A 16,149-nucleotide genomic window follows, 5' to 3' on the forward strand; every position below is an offset into this window, starting at 1 on the left:
AAATTCTGCTTCACAAGATTCCCATTAGAAAAGAAAAAAGTATGTGATTCACTTATAATTATATATATTGCATTATTGAGTAAATGTTTCCACTTTTACTAGATTTTAATGAAAACCAAATTTTTAGCTTACAATTTTAGGTGTTCGATGGCTGGAAGAATTTTCAACACATTTTTTTCTGGCTCCAAACATCTCAAATTTTGCTTCTCTTCCAAAATCCACACACTTTCAGTAAAAAGAGTCAGTACAGTGGCTAGAAGGAATATTCCTTGATGCCATTCTTCCACCAGGATGGGTAGCAGTGTCTTAACCACACACATATGTGATTCCAAGCCATCTAAATACATCTCTCTAAGGGTCAAATATGGATGTGAGAGTTGGACCATAAAGAAGGCTGAGTGCTGGAGAATTGACGCTGTCAAACTGTGGTACTGGAGAAGACTCTTGAGAGTCCCTTGGACTGCAAGGAGATCCAACCAGTCTATCCTAAAGGAAATCAGTCCTGAATATTCATTGGAAGGACTGATGCTGAAGTTGAAGCTACAATACTTTGGCCACCTGATGTGAAGAACTGACTCATTTGAAAAGACCCTGATGCTGGGAAAGATGGAAGGCAGGAGGAGAAGGGGACGACAGAGGATGAGATGGTTAGATGGCATCACCGACTCGATGGACATGAGTTTGAGCAAACTCTGGGAGATGGTGATAGATAGGGAAGCCTGGCGTGCTGCAGTCCATGGGGTTGTGAAAAGTCAGACACAACTTAGCGACTGAACCACAAAGGGCCAAATACATCCCCAAATCAACAGCTCCTTACTCAGACCCCCAATTATTTTAATCTCTTCAGTGTCACTTGAGGGGAGACCAGAGGAGAAAAGAACACTGATCTTAACTGATTAAGATGAACTTATCTTCCCCTTGTGAATTTTACAAGAACATGACATGTGTTCACATACACTTCCTTAGCTAAACAGTCATTTCTCCTGACCACAGACCCTAGGATGCTATATTGCATTTTACTATATTGCATATTTTCTAATTTATTTTTCACTGAAGATTCCCACGTATGAAATTTAAGATGGCATGTATATGATGCAAACCTGCAGGCCGTTGCCCCAGTCCCCCCGCCCCAATTCCTAGGACCGGTAGGCAACGGCTGTCAACGTCCAGTGTCCCCTTTTGCTATTTAGCTGCATAATTCTAGAGAACACACATTTATTCTGTTTCTGAACTCTTCATTTTAGAAATAGCTATTGGCTTCCCGGGTGGCACAGTGGTAAAGAATTTGCCTGCTAATGTAGGAGGACCAGGAGATGTGGGTTTGATCCTTGGGTCTGGAAGAGCCCCTGGAGTAGGAAATGACAACCTGCTCCAGTATTCTTGCCTAGCAAATGCCATGGAGAGAGGAGCCAGGTGGGCAATTATAGGGTCACAAAGAGTCTAACGTGACTGAGCGCACACATGCACTATTGGCTTACTATAACTGAAGATAAAGATTTACTTTCTTTACAACACCTCACACAGACATGCTCATTCCCCTTCACCATCACCAGAGCTCCTCTTCCATGGCAACATGTCACTCAAAGCCAGGTCCACCCAGGGCAGCCAAAGCCACTGGGAAAAGGCAAAGTCCCGCTCTCTTGCCATTGTGACAACCTGCTCCAGGAAGAATCAGAAGAATGTTATCAGGGCCAAACATTGCATGTGCCCTTATCATTCCTTCATCTGACGTTTCTCATTGTCACAAACTCAAAATTCATAGGGGAAGGAGCAAGGCTGACAGCTCAGTTCAGTTCAGTTGCTCAGTCGTGTCTAACTCTTCTTGACCCCATAGACTACAGCAGCCAGGCCTCCCTAACCATCACCAACTCCCGGAGTTCACTCAAACTCATGTCCATCAAGTCGATAGTGCCATGCAACCCTCTCATCCTCTGTCGTCTCCTTCTCCTCCTGCCTTCAATCTTTCCCAGCATCAGGATCTTTTCCAATGAGTCAGTTCTTCGCATCAGGTGGCCAAAGTACTGGAGTTTCAGTTTCAGCATCAGTCCTTCCAATGAATATTTAGGACCGATTTCCTTTAGGATGGACTGGTTGTAGCTCCTTGCTGTCCAAGGGACTCTCAAGAGTCTTTTCCAGCACCACAGTCCAGCAAGGCTGATAGTAATAGCTAAAAAAAACAAGTTGTGAGCACAGCCCCCACTGTAGTAGGTGCCTATATGCATTAACTCTTTTAATTTTCACATCTACTCCACGAGGCAGATAATATTTTTGTGTCTATTGTTTTAGAGAAGAAAGCTAAGACAGCGCTGTCAAGAGCATGCCCCGGGGCACCCAGGGAGTAAACAGCAGAGCTGGATGCCATTTGGGCTGCCCGACTCTAGCACCTCCATCCTCAGCCACCTCACTCTACCAGACAGGAAGGAGCAGATGGTCCCGCCGTCTCCCTCCCAGAGGAGGACACAGGGAGGCTCTGAGAGAGGACGTGACTTGCCCAAGGCTGAATAGCGGTGGAGCCGGGACCCAAATCCACACCCTCAAACTCTCAACCCAGTGCTTTTCATTCATATGCCCTTAGTCACCTCTTGTGATTTCAGACCTTCCTCCCACAGAAATAAAGACACTTCTCTTGAAGCTGAGGAAAAGCAAAGCAACAAATTATATTGCATCTAGCTTAAGAGTACCCTTCCCAACCAACAAATCCAGGCAAGTCAGCAGAAACTGTGATTCTATGGAAATCAGATGTGGTTTTTCCTTCTTGGTAAAATGACCAGTGGCTCTTGAGAAGAGCTCCCCTGGGCACTGGGAGCCAGGGAGTTCCTGGGGAGAGCTTCACCTCAGGAGACCTGGGCGGAGGAGGGAATCAGGCTGGAGGCTGTGGGCTTGCTGCATCTGTACAGTGAGGGGACAGCAGAGAGCGGGCTGCGGGATGCGAAATGTTTGCAGCGTGAGAGCAGGTAAGGCACAAGGACTACATCTTGCTTTCTTGTTGTTTCCTGGAGGAAGCCCCAACCTGCATACCTCTGCTGTGGTATTGTCCTAGCTTTTAGGATTCTGTCCACTCAGAGAACCAGAGACATTGCTTACACTTCCTTTCCTAGAGGACTTTCTCCCCCAGGTGGCCTAAACCTCCATCAAAATTCAGATACAGAGTGATTCAGTCAGCATGCTGAGTGGGAGCTGTGATTTTCTTAGACGTGAGCTGTGATTTTCAGCTTACGGCCCAAACTTAAAGCAAGATGCAGTTCCTCCAGGAATTTCTCCCATCACCCTCCTTGCGCTCTTTCCCCTTAGTCTCTCCTTGGCACCTGGGGACTTATTTTGAGATCTGGTCACTAGGAGGTTAGGTTGGCTGAACTGTTCTAAAATCTCTCTCCCAACAGACCTGAAGCTTGAGATGGACTGAGGCTGTGTCTCCTCCCCATCAGAGAGAGCATTTCAGCAAGTGACTAGATGGCCCCTTTTAGTTTGAGAAACTGAGGTCAAGTTCTTCCTTGGATATAGACTCCATGTTGGCAGGGATCTTCTCTGTTTTGTTCACTGGTTTACCTCCAAAATGTAGCACATAGTAGATACTCCATAGAAATTTCTTAAGTGCATGGATTAATGACAAGGAATGTATGTATGCACATTAAGTCCCTTCAGTTATATCCAACTCAGTGAGACTGTATGGACTGTAGCCCACCAGGCTCCTCTGTCCATGGGATCCTCCAGGCAAGAATACTGCAGTGGGTTGCCATGCCCTCCTCCAGGGGATCTTCCCGAACCAGGAATTGAACTCAGGTCTCTTGTCTCCTCACTGGCAGGTGGGTTCTTTACCATTAGCGCCACCTGGAAGCCCAAAGACAGGGAATGGGACCTCCCCAAAACAGAGACAATTGCACGGTTCTATGATGTTTCCACACACCCACCTGCACAGGGTTTTGCTAAGTTCAACATGAAGAGTTTGCCTGCTAGGCTGGGAGCCTGGTGGGAAGGGGCCCTGGAATCATATCACAGAAACACTATTTTTCTATACCCCTTAAGTGAAGCACTTTCACAGAAAAATCAGAGAAGCCGGGCCTAAAGCATTTGAATGCCTCTCTCTCAGTGTACAAAACAGCGAGCCCCCAGGAAGGACTGAAGGCAGTCTTGAAGAGTTGAAGAGTTGAATTGTACAGGCCTTTTTCTCTTTTGATATGTGCATCTATGTTGTGAAATTAAACAAAATGTGGCAACAGAAGAAAAAATTCTGAACATGACATTTTAAAGACATTGAAAAATTAACAGGAAAAGAAAAAAAATCAATTTGACTAGCTGTGTCAAAGTTCTGTAAAATCAATTAGTTTCGCCAGGTGCCCTTGAAACACTGAAGTACATTTTAAGTACCAGAGTAACTTGTCATCCTTAAAGCTTTTCTTGTAATAAAATCAATATTGAAACACAGAAAAAAGTTAATCATGCACCAACTGTAGATCTAAGAAGTCTAATTCATTCCTTTGAGAAATTGGTGAAATACGTGAGACGCCCCACTCCCCAGCAAAGAGCACACGTACACACAAACGTTTCCTCTGATATTGATCTACAGACCTTCAAGAGTCTGCAAACTCTAAATTTAAACCCTTAAAAGACTTAGATTTGTATCTAGTTTCGACACTTGGCTGTGTCACTCTGGACAGGCCAACCTCTCTGCGCCTATTTCCTCATCTTGAGAAATGGGGGTGATAATTTCTGCTCTAGCCGCCTACATCCAAATCATAGGCTGTATGTATGTGTAAAGGATGATAAATACAAAGGGAAGGGTGTTCATCTGGAAAGGAAGAGGTGCCTTTTCTCCCTATTCACCCAAGAGCAAGTTACGACCTGCTCGGTGATGGAAGCCACAGAAAGGGAAATTGGTCTGATGCTAGAAGAGAGCTGTCCATCCTTCTTTCTGTTGGGTTTGTTCATGGTAGTCTTGCTTGTAGAAGGGTTTTCACAGGGCTGGGGCTTGGGTCATTTCTTCCCTTAGGAAGAAGCAAGAGTGAATAATTCCGGGCTCTTCTTAGATCTACAGCCCCCACTGTGTGTGGCAAAGCCAAGGATGCTGAGTTATGGAATGATCCCTGGACTTAGAGTGGCCAACCATCCCAGTTTTCCTGAGAAGAAGGAATTTCCTAGGACGCATGACTTTCAGTCTTAAAGACAGAAAAGTCTGGGGCAAACCAAGATAAATTGGTCACCACGAGTTGGACTGAGAAAGAAACTAGATCTGAGCTCTGGTCTGCCACTTACCCGCTGTGTGACCTTGGACAAGTCCCATAAGGCTGTATTCTACTAGCCTCGGTTTTCTCATGGGGCAAATGAGGAATTGACAAGATGATATGTAGGATAGATCCTAGCTGAAGGAGGAAATTCAACAAATTGCTTTTTTTTTTTAATCTGAAAATGCAAGCAACAGGAGCATAACTCACTCTGCTTTCCTCTTCTCCACCAATAATTCTCCCATTCACAAAAGTTGGTCTTCCCTCATAGCTCACTTAGTAAAGAATCCGTCTTTACAGGAGACCCTGGTTCGATTCCTGGGTCAGGAAGATCCACTGGAGAAGGGATAAGCTACCCACTCCGGTATTCTTGGGCTTCCCTTGTGACTCAGCTGGTAAAGAATTTGCCTACAATGCAGGAGACCTGGGTTCAATCCCTGGGTTGGGGAGATCCCCTGGAGAAAGAAAAGGCTACCCACTCCAGTATTCTGGCCTGGAGAATTCCATGGGGTCGCAAAGAGTCAGACACGACTGAGTGACTTTCACTTCCACAAATGTTAATAGCATCAGTCCATCATTCCATGCACTCCAAAGCATTTCCACACATGGTAGCACTTTATACTCAAAATTCCACATAAGTAGAGAGATGTCCTTATATTTTTTCCAGGTGGGGAAACTGAGGCTCATTGATTAGTGGAGCAACCAGGTAGAGCTAGAACTGCAACCTAATCACCTTGGCTCTTAGTCCAGGTCTCTTTCTTCAAGACCACTCTCCTCCTTTCCGCCCATGGAGCAGCTGCCAGCCCTTCCTCCAGCCTGGGGACTCCAGGCCTCTGGAGATAAATACTCCGCTGATATCAAGAGGTGGGTTCAGGGTGAACCTTGGGGAAGGCTGTTCACCCCCTACTACACATACTCCTGATCATTTCTTGGCACCACAAGATTTCAGGGCTGAGAATGTTCTTTCCCTCTGAACCCATGAAGTTCCTCTTAGAGCTCAAAGTTGTTTCAATCACATCCTTCTCAGGATAAGAAAAGCAGGAACCATGTCTCCTTGGCTTTGTGCTTTGAGAATACCCTGGGCAGGAATCAAGCTGTGAGGCCTGCCCCCTCATGGGCCTTGGAGGCTGAGAAAGCTGATGGGAAGGAGAGCAGAAACACAGCCATCCTCTGCATCACTTTCTCATTCTTATCCTGCTTCACTTCTCCATTCCAAACAGTGCAGAGTTTTTGCTTAGAAGGATTTTCTCTTTTTTACCCATTGGAAAAGTCATCTTTGTTTTGGTACAGAAAAATTATAGAAACCAAAGAAAGAAGAAAAGAAAAATAGTCACTCATAGTCATTCCATCCAAGAATAACCTTGGTGTCTTTGAAAGAAAAGTTATGACCATCCTAGACAGTTTATTAAAAAGCAAAGGCATTATTTTGCCAAAAAGGTCCATCTAGTCAAAGCTATGGTTTTTCCAGTAGTCATGTATGCATGTGAGAGTTGGACTATAAACAAAGCTGAGCACAGAAGAATTGATGCTTTTGAACTGTGGTGTTGGAGAAGACTCTTGAGCGCCCCTTGGACTGCAAGGAGATCCAACCAGTCCCTCCTAAAGGAAATCAGTCCTGAATATTCATTTAAAGGACTGATGCTGAAGCTGAAACTCCAGTACTTTGACCACCTAATGCGAAGAACTGACTCATTTGAAAAGACCCTGGTACAGGGAAAGACTGAAGGCAGGAGGAGAAGAGGACAACAGAGGATGAGATGGTTGGATGGCGTCACTGACTCAGTGGACATGAATTTGAGTAAACTCCAGGAGTTGGTGATGGACAGGGAGGCCTGGCGTGCTGCAGCTCATGGGATTAGAGAGTCAGATGTGACTGAGCGACTGGACATTTTCTAACCTGGGATCATTAGAGAAAAATATCTAGGGGGTGCACACAGCGACTGTAACTCTAGGTCCTAACCCTCACAAGGGCCCTAACTCGAGTCTATCTTACTCACTGATATATTCATTCACCGAACACTCACTGGGCTCTTACAACTTACCAGACACCGCACTCAGTTCTGACGATGCAGCAGTGGAGAACACAAACAGTCCTGCCCCTACAAGCCTCGGAGCAATCGGGGAGACAGGTCTTCAACCAGCCAGGGTCACTACATCATCCTGAGCATTCTAGAGCTGGTCTCCGTGCTAAAACCTTCCAGGGTATTGTTTCATCTTACAGCTCTGTGTGTGCTAAGGAGCTGCAGTCGTGTCCAACTCTTTGCAGTCCTATGGACTGTCACCCACAAGGCTCCTCTGTCCGTGGGGATTCTCCAGGCAAGAATGTCTCCTGCGTTGACAGATGGGTCCTTTACAACTGGCGCCATCTGGGAGGAGGGCCTATATTCAGCCACATTACAGACTGAGAGAATTTAGGTTTAAAAGAGCTTGACTGTTTGAGCAAGACCATAGAGCTAGTAAGGGAGGACACGGGGTCTAGACTGCCGAGTCTGGCTCTGGGGTGGGGGAAGGGTCGTAACTGTGCTGCCCTGACAGAAGCTGAAAGTGAAAGAAAGTGAAGTCGCTCATTTGTGTCCGACTCTTTGGGACCCCATGGACTGTAGCCTACCAGGTTCCTCGGTCCATGGGGTTTTCCAGGCAAGAGTACTGGAGCGGGCTGCCAGTTCCTTCTCCAGGGGATCTTCCCAACCCAGGGATCGAACCTGGGTCGGGTCTCCTGCACTGCAGACAGACGTTTTACCGTCTGAGCCACACGGGAAGCCCTCACAGACAGAAGCTGTACAGGAGACTAACTAGGTCCACAGGCCAAGGAAGGGGTCCCGACAGAAGTGAGATTTAACTGGAAATATGGTGGAGGAGCACTGGAAAAAACTGATGGAGGAAATGGATTCTTTCCTCCCGATCACCCACGAGACACCAGTGTCACCCCCCAGGAGTCCTGCCCCACCTTCGCCCCGAGCTGCGGCCCTCAAGGCCCTCGTGTCTTCATCCTCACCTGTCTTGCTCTTAGCCTTTCTTAGTGTTCCCCGTGGACGCTCCTCAGGGCCCCATTCCAAACTCTTCCTCGGCACCCTGCCCCATCTCCTCTTCTCAGCAATCTCGGAAACTTTCATCCTTCCTTTCCCTCAAAATGTTCAAGCTTGGCCCAGAACCCAGCTTTCCCAGCACCAACTATTAATCACAATTCAGAATAAACTGCCATGCTCAAGTTTCCCCACATTCCAGGCAAGGTGGAGCTGAGACATGATGAGGAAAAATCTGGGACTTTTCAGCTGCCTGCTACCCAGAAAGTCAAGGCAAGAGTAAGGCCTGAGGCAACTTGAAGAGCCTAGGGAGCTCCCCCCAAATTAAGGCGCAGACCAAGCCCTCTCCCTGAGGGCAGCTAGCGTCCATTCCACTCGGTGCACTTTCCCACCAGCTTTCCCCCAAAGGACCCCAGGCTCCAAGGGCAAAAGGGAGATGGGTGCAGATCCCAGGGTGGCAGACGCTAGAGGAGCCTGTCCCTGACTCCTTTCTGCCTCCCCGTAGATCTCCAGGCCTGGGGCGGTTCAGAGATGCCTGGCAAGTGGCAACACCTGTATTCTCCTGCTGCAAGGGAAGCCAATGGGGAAGAAGTGATGGCGCTGAAGCAGGGACTAAGCTTATGCCAAAGGAAGACACACCCCATACTCTGTTAGCCCTGAACACACTTCCTCTTCCTGAGGATTCCTCTTTTCGGAATTCTAACCTCAGGGAACTCCCAGAGCCTGAGGGCGGAGGTGGAGCAGGGAGGGGCCCAGTGGTGACGTCCAAGGGCCTGTTCTCGGGGAAAAGCCGGATGTGAGAACAAAAGGAACTTCTGACAGGGATCACTCTACCTCTGAAAGCTGCACAGGTCATGGTGGTTGCAGTAGCAGCGGTAGTATCAGCTGCAAACACTTATGTGTGAGGCACTGTTCCAAAAGGCTTTATGTACTTGAGCTCATTTAATCTTGGATCCAAGAGAACCTGGTTTGCTGAGACCCTTTTACAGGTGTTGGGTCCCGTTACTAGTCTGGTATTCTGACAGCATCGTTTTAACTCACAAAATCTGCTTTGGCATCATGTCATTCATCAATTCAACATGCTGAGCTGGGTTATATCTACTATATCCCACTGTCCACGAAATTATCAGTAAATAACCTATAATAGGAATAGAAAAGAGTTTTATTTGAGCCAAACTGAGGACTGTGGTCTGGAAGATAGCTCTCAAATAACTCTGAGGAACTGCTCTGGAGAAGTCTGGGTTTTAGCAGTTTTATGTCTTGTCAGAACAAAGAATATCAAGCAAGTCAGCAATACACTCCTTCAAGGTTCAAAAAAAAAAAAAAAAATAGATCAGCACATACACAGCAAGTCAGTATGGCCTTGACACCTGGGAAGGGAGTCTTATTGTCAAAAGAGTACCAGCATTTGTGTCCCAGGAAAGGAGGCATTTAATCTTTATTTTTAATGTGGACATTCTTTACTTCTGGTCAGTGTGTCCTTTAACAATTTAAGCAGATGTACAAGGTATGTGTGATAGGCCAAAAAACCAGCCATTCCAGTTAAGTTAACTCCTATACAAGTCAGAATGACTTCCCCATGCCTCGATACATGAAATTTTATTTTACCACGACACACTGGCCATACAGAAACGCAACAGTTCCTTCCCATAGAGAGCTAAGGGCCTAGCGGGACAGAGAGACAAAAGGACAATGATCACAGAAGGTAAGTGTTCTGAAAGGGACACACGTGTATTGGGGACACAGTGGAGAGATACTTAATGCAAATCAAAGTGTATGCGGTAAAGGATATCAGAGAAGGTGGAGGTGCACACTTAGCTAAGCCTTCAAGGACACATAGGAGTTAGTCAAGGAAAGACAAAGAAAGACATGCTAGGTGGAGGCCTGCAGATGGCTGAAGATGGCAAGTCCTGAGAAACACATGTCGGCCAACACAGACAGAGTTTGAAAGCAGGGTGGGAAGAAGGGTCATAGAAAGGCATGAGGCAAGATCACTGGATCCTCAGAATTTACACTTAATGAGCTTATGTCAGAGAAGTCTCACTGCATTAGGCCCCTGCTGTCCTTCAAGCCATCCAAGCAGATGCCAGATGGGATAAAGGCTGTTCTCACCAATCCATGTCCCACATGGGGCAGCTTTGGAGGAAAAGGAGGGCTAAGTAAGTAAATGAGAAGCATCATCACTAGGTACTAGTATCTTGATCCTCCCAGGCCCCATGTTTGGTTAGAAGCATGCATTGTTTGCTAACATCTGAAAGCTAATTACATCAGCCAGTAAATATTAGTATATAATTCTAGATGGTACTAAGGGGCCTCTAGGCTCCAAAGGCAGAGAACATCCCCAGAAACTGTATACACGGACAGGAATGAGATAGGATGCTAGTAGCTCAAAGGGTACAGACTAATAAAGCTATGTCAACCTAAAGGGGGTGTTCTAATAGCTAGCCATAGACTTCCACCCTTCCCCTTGTCCTGTCAATGATTTTTATCAATCACTTGGTTGAATAAAAGTTAGGAGACAAGGCTTATCAAAGTCACTGAAGATACGAAGCTTGCAAGGTTAGTGCACATATGAAATGACAGAATGAGAATCCTAAAATATTTTGACAACTGGAGGGATAATATAAGACTCTATGTTTGAATCTAAAAAGAAAGTTTTCACAAGTATAGAGTTTAAAAGGTGTGGCCTAGCCGTAGGATATATGAGAATCACCTCAGAGTTCTGACTTTGGACTGAATTTAGGCTTTGGGCTGAGATAAATGAGAATCTACACTTTAGCTAGAAAATTTAGTGTCTTGAAAACTACTTAAACCTCTCTGAGCCTTAGTCTTTCCTTGTAAGAATTAAAGATAATTCATTTAAAGAGCAGTGTCTGGCACAAAGTGATTGCTCAATAAATGGCCAGCAGAGATCTAAGTTGTTTGCTAAGGTGTTTTATAAAGCTATGATAACCCCCTAATCCCTACAGAGTCTGGGAAAGAGAACTTTCTCTGATGACACAAATGTTCTATAATCTGCACTGACCAGTATGGTAGCCACTAGCCACATATAGCTACTGAGCCCTTGAATATGCCTGTTGCCACTGAGGAACTGAATTTTTTATTGTACTTAATTTAAATGCAAGTGGCCACTTGTGACTAGGGGTTACAAATTGGACAGCCCAGGTCTCAACGATGTTAAGACGTGCTAAACTCTAAACTTAAGTAGGATCTGGAGAGAAGGGAAAACCTTCACCCATCTTCTTTGTGAACTTCTACATCAGTTGATCTTTTTTTATTATAACTAATGTGTACAATTTTATAAACTTTGACACATCTACCTTCATAAAACTATCCCTTCAATCAAGACTATGAACTAATCCAGCTCCCTAAAAAGACTTGTCCTACTCCACTGCAATCCTTCTCTCCTGCCCCTCTCACTTGTGGCCCCACTCTTACTTCCTCCAAGATAACCACTGGTCTGCTTTCTGACAACAGAGGTTAGTTTGGATTTTCTAGTATATTATATAAACAGAATCATATAAGATACTGTCTTTTTTGGCTGACACCTTAAACTTACTATAACTCATCCCTGAGATTCATCCATGGTGTTACATGGATGAGTAGTTCATTTCTCTTTACTAGTGAGCAGTATCCATTCAGTTCAGTTCAGTTCAGTTGCTCAGTCATGTCCAACTCTTTGCAGCCCCATGGACCACAGCACACCAAGCCTCCCTGTCCATCACCGACTGCCAGAGTTTAAGTATCCATGGGTGCCACAGTTTCTTTATCCATTCACCTTCTAAGGGACATCAGGCTGTTTGAAGTTTCAAGCTATTGCAAATAAAGCTGGTATTTGTCTAGAAGTTTTTATGTAGACACATGGTTTCTTTATATCCCAAAAGAAAGGCAATGGAATATCCCAAAGAAAGGCAATGCCAAAGAATGCTCAAACTACCACACAGTTGCACTCATCTCACACGCTAGTAAAGTAATGCTCAAAATTCTCCAAGCCAGGCTTCAGCAATATGTGAATCGTGAACTTCCTGATGTTCAAGCTGGTTTTAGAAAAGGCAGAGGAACCAGAGATCAAATTGCCAACATCCACCGGATCATGGAAAAAGCAAGAGAGTTCCAGAAAAACATCTATTTCTGCTTTATTGACTATGCCAAAGCCTTTGACTGTGTGGATCACAATAAACTGTGGAAAATTCTGAAAGAGATAGGAATACCAGACCACCTGACCTGCCTCTTGAGAAATCTGTATGCAGGTCAGGAAGCAACAGTTAGAACTGGACATGGAACAACAGACTATTTCCAAATAAGAAAAGGAGTGCGTCAAGGCTGTATATTGTCACCCTGTTTATTTAACTTATATGCAGAGTACATCATGAAAAATGCTGGGCTGGATGAAGCACAAGCTGGAATCAAGATTGCCGGGAGAAATATCAATAACCTCAGATATGCAGATGACACCACCCTTATGGCAAAAAGTGAAGAGGAACTAAAAAGCCTCTTGATAAAAGTGAAAGAGGAGAGTGAAAAAGTTGGCTTAAAGCTCAACTTTCAGAAAGCGAAGATCATGGCATCCGGTCCCATCACTTCATGGGAAATAGATGGGGAAACAGTGGAAACAGTGTCAGACTTTATTTTTTGGGGCTCCAAAATCACTGCAGATGGTGAAATTAAAATTAAATCACTGCAGCCATGAAATTAAAAGACACTTACTCCTTGGAAGAAAAGTTATGACCACCCTAGATAGCATATTCAAAAGCAGAGACATTACTTTGCCGACTAAGGTCCGTCTAGTCAAGGCTATGGTTTTTCCAGTGGTCATGTATGGACGTGAGAGTTGGACTGTGAAGAAGGCTGAGCGCCAAAGAATTGATGCTTTTGAACTGTGGTGTTGGAGAAGACTCTGGAGAGTCCCTTGGACTGCAAGGAGATCCAACCAGTCCATTCTGAAGGAGATCAGCCCTGGGATTTCTTTGGAAGGAATGATGCTAAAGCTGAAACTCCAGTACTTTGGCCACCTCATGCGAATAGTTGACTCATTGGAAAAGACTCTGATGCTGGGAGGGATTGGGGGCAGGAGGAGAAGGGGACGACCGAGGATGAGATGGCTGGATGGCATCACTGACTCGATGGACGTGAGTCTGAGTGAACTCCGGGAGATGGTGATGGACAGGGAGGCCTGGCGTGCAGCGATTCATGGGGTCGCAAAGAGTCGGACACGACTGAGCGACTGAACTGAACTGAACTGATGGTTTCTTTTTTCTTGGGCAAATACCTTGTAGTGAAATAATTGGATAATGCAGTAGGTGTCTGTTTAGTTATTTAAGAAACTGCAAAACCGTTTTCCAAATTGGTTGTGCTGTTTAATGTTTCCAGCAATGGGAATCCTTGCCAAAACTTGGTAGGCCAGTCAATTTACATTTTAGCCATTCTAATAAATTCCATTGTGGTAGTATCATCTTGGGGTTTGTGTGAGTGTGTGTGGTTGGAGATGTCAGGGAGTTTTTTGGTTTGTTTCTTTGTTTCAATGTTTGGCTGCCCTGGGTCTCGTTGCCGCCTGCAGGCTACTCTTTGGTTGCAGTGTGTGGGTTCTCAGTGCCGTGGCTTCTCTTGTCATGGAGCACAGGCTATAGCGTACACGGGCTTCAGGAGCCGAGGCTCAGGGCTCTAGAGTGCAGCCTCAGTAGGCGTATCACACGCACCTAGCTGCCCCACAACACTGGAATCTTGCTGGACGAGGGATCTAACCCGTGTCCCCTGCATTGGCTGGTGGACTCCGAATCACTGAACCAAGAAGGAAGTCCTGTCAGGTTGTTTTTTTTTAATATAGTTGATGTGTAATATCATATAAGTTACAAGTGTACAACATCGTGATTCATGAGTTTTAAAGGTTATATTCCATTTGCATAAAACACTAACAAAAACAAAAAAGTTATTATAATAAAATATTGGCTACCTTCTCCATGTTGTACAATATATCCTTCAGCTTCCTTTATTTTTTTTTATTATTGGAGTATATAGTTGATTTATAATGTTGTGTTAGTTTCAAGTGTACAGCAAAGTGAATCAGTTATACATATACCTGTGTCCACTCTTTTCTTTGTCAGATTCTTTTACCACATAGGCCATTACGGAGTATTCCTTGTAGCTTATCTTATACCTGAGAGTTTGTACCTCTTACTCCCCTACCTACCTCTGTACTGTGGCGGGGGGGGGGGGGGGGGGGGGGCCGCGCCCCGCCGGTAACGATTGCTTTTTCTAATGACTCGTGATGTTGAGCATCTTTGCACTGTCTATTTGCCATCCAATATCATATTTGTGGTGAAGTGTCTGTTCAAATATTTTGCCCATTTTTTAAGTTTAGTTTTTTAAAATTTTTCATTGGAAGATAACTGTTTTACAATATTGTGCTGGTTTCTGCCATACATCACCATGAATCAGCCACAGTATATGTATACCCCCTCCCTCTTGAGCCTCCCTCCCGTCTCCCACCCACCCCACCCCTCCAGGTTGTCAGAGAGCACTGGGGTGAGCTCCCCCTGCCACACAGCAAATCCATGCTGGTTATCTGTTCTGCATATGGCAGTCAGCAGAGAGCAGTCTCTGCTGCTCTCTCAATTCGTCCCACCCTCCACTTCCTCCACTGTGCCCCCAAGTCTGTTCTCTGTGTCTACGTCTCCACTGCTGCCCTGCAAAAAGCTTCATCAGTACCATCTTTCTAGATTCTACACGTATGCGTTAATACACAACATTTATCTTCCTCTTTCTGACTTTGTACAATAGGCACTAGGTTCATCCACCTCATTAGGACTGATTCAAATGCATTCCTTTTTATAGCTGAGTGGTATAATGTACATATTAACCACAACTTCTGTATCCATTCACCTGTCATGGACGTCTAGGTTGCTTCCATGTCCTAGCTATTGTAAAGAGTACTGCAGCGAGCACTGGGGTACGTGCATCTTTTCAGTTATGGTTTCCTCAGGGTATATGCCCAGTAGTGGGATTGCTGGGTCATATGGCAATTCTATTCCTAGTTTTCTAAGGAATCTCCAATCTCCGTCCTGTTCTCCATAGTGGCTGCGTCAATTTACATTCCTATCAGCAGTGCAAGAGAGTTCCCTTTTCGCCACATTCTTTCCAGCATGTATTGTTTGTAGATTTTTTAATAATGGACTTTCTGACCCTGACTAGTATGAGGTGATACCTCAACATAGTTTTTTGCATTTCTCTAATGATGAGCAACATTGAGCATCTTTTCATGCTTTTGCTGGCCATCTTTACGTATTCTTTGGAGAACTAGCTGTTTAGCTCTTCCACCCATGTTTTGATTGGGTTGTTTGTTTTTCTGATATTGAACTGCATCAGCTGCTTGTATATTTTGGAGATTAATCCTTTATTGCTTCATTTGCCATTATTTTCTCCCATCCTGAGGGTTGTCTTTTAATCTTGTTTATTGTTTTTTGTTTTTTGTTCTTTTTGCTGTGCAAAAGTTTTAAGTTGAACTAAGTCCCATTTGTTTACTTTTGTTTTTTTTTTTCCACTGTAGGAGGTGGGTGGAAGATCTTCCTGTGATGTATGTCAAAGAATGGACTGTGTTTTCCTCTAAGAGCTTTATAGTTTCTGACCTTAACTGCCCATTTTTAAAATCGAACTTTCTTATTACAAAGTTTTAAGAATACTTTGTTTTCTGAGACACATGTTTTATCACATACATGTTTTCAAACTACTTCCCCCCATTCTGTGACTTGTCTTTATTTTAACAGTACCTTCTAAAGAGCAAAAATTTTTATTTTGGTGACATCTGTTAGAAATTAATAAGCAGAAACCTCTATTAAATAGAGTTGTGAGTCCAGAAAGGGGAGCTCCCACTCCCTGTGATGCTAACAGAGCCCAACAGAAAGAAGAAACAT

The sequence above is a fragment of the Oryx dammah genome, unplaced genomic scaffold, assembly GCF_014754425.2.
Source record: "Oryx dammah isolate SB20612 unplaced genomic scaffold, SCBI_Odam_1.1 HiC_scaffold_21, whole genome shotgun sequence".
Lineage (NCBI taxonomy): Eukaryota > Metazoa > Chordata > Mammalia > Artiodactyla > Bovidae > Oryx > Oryx dammah.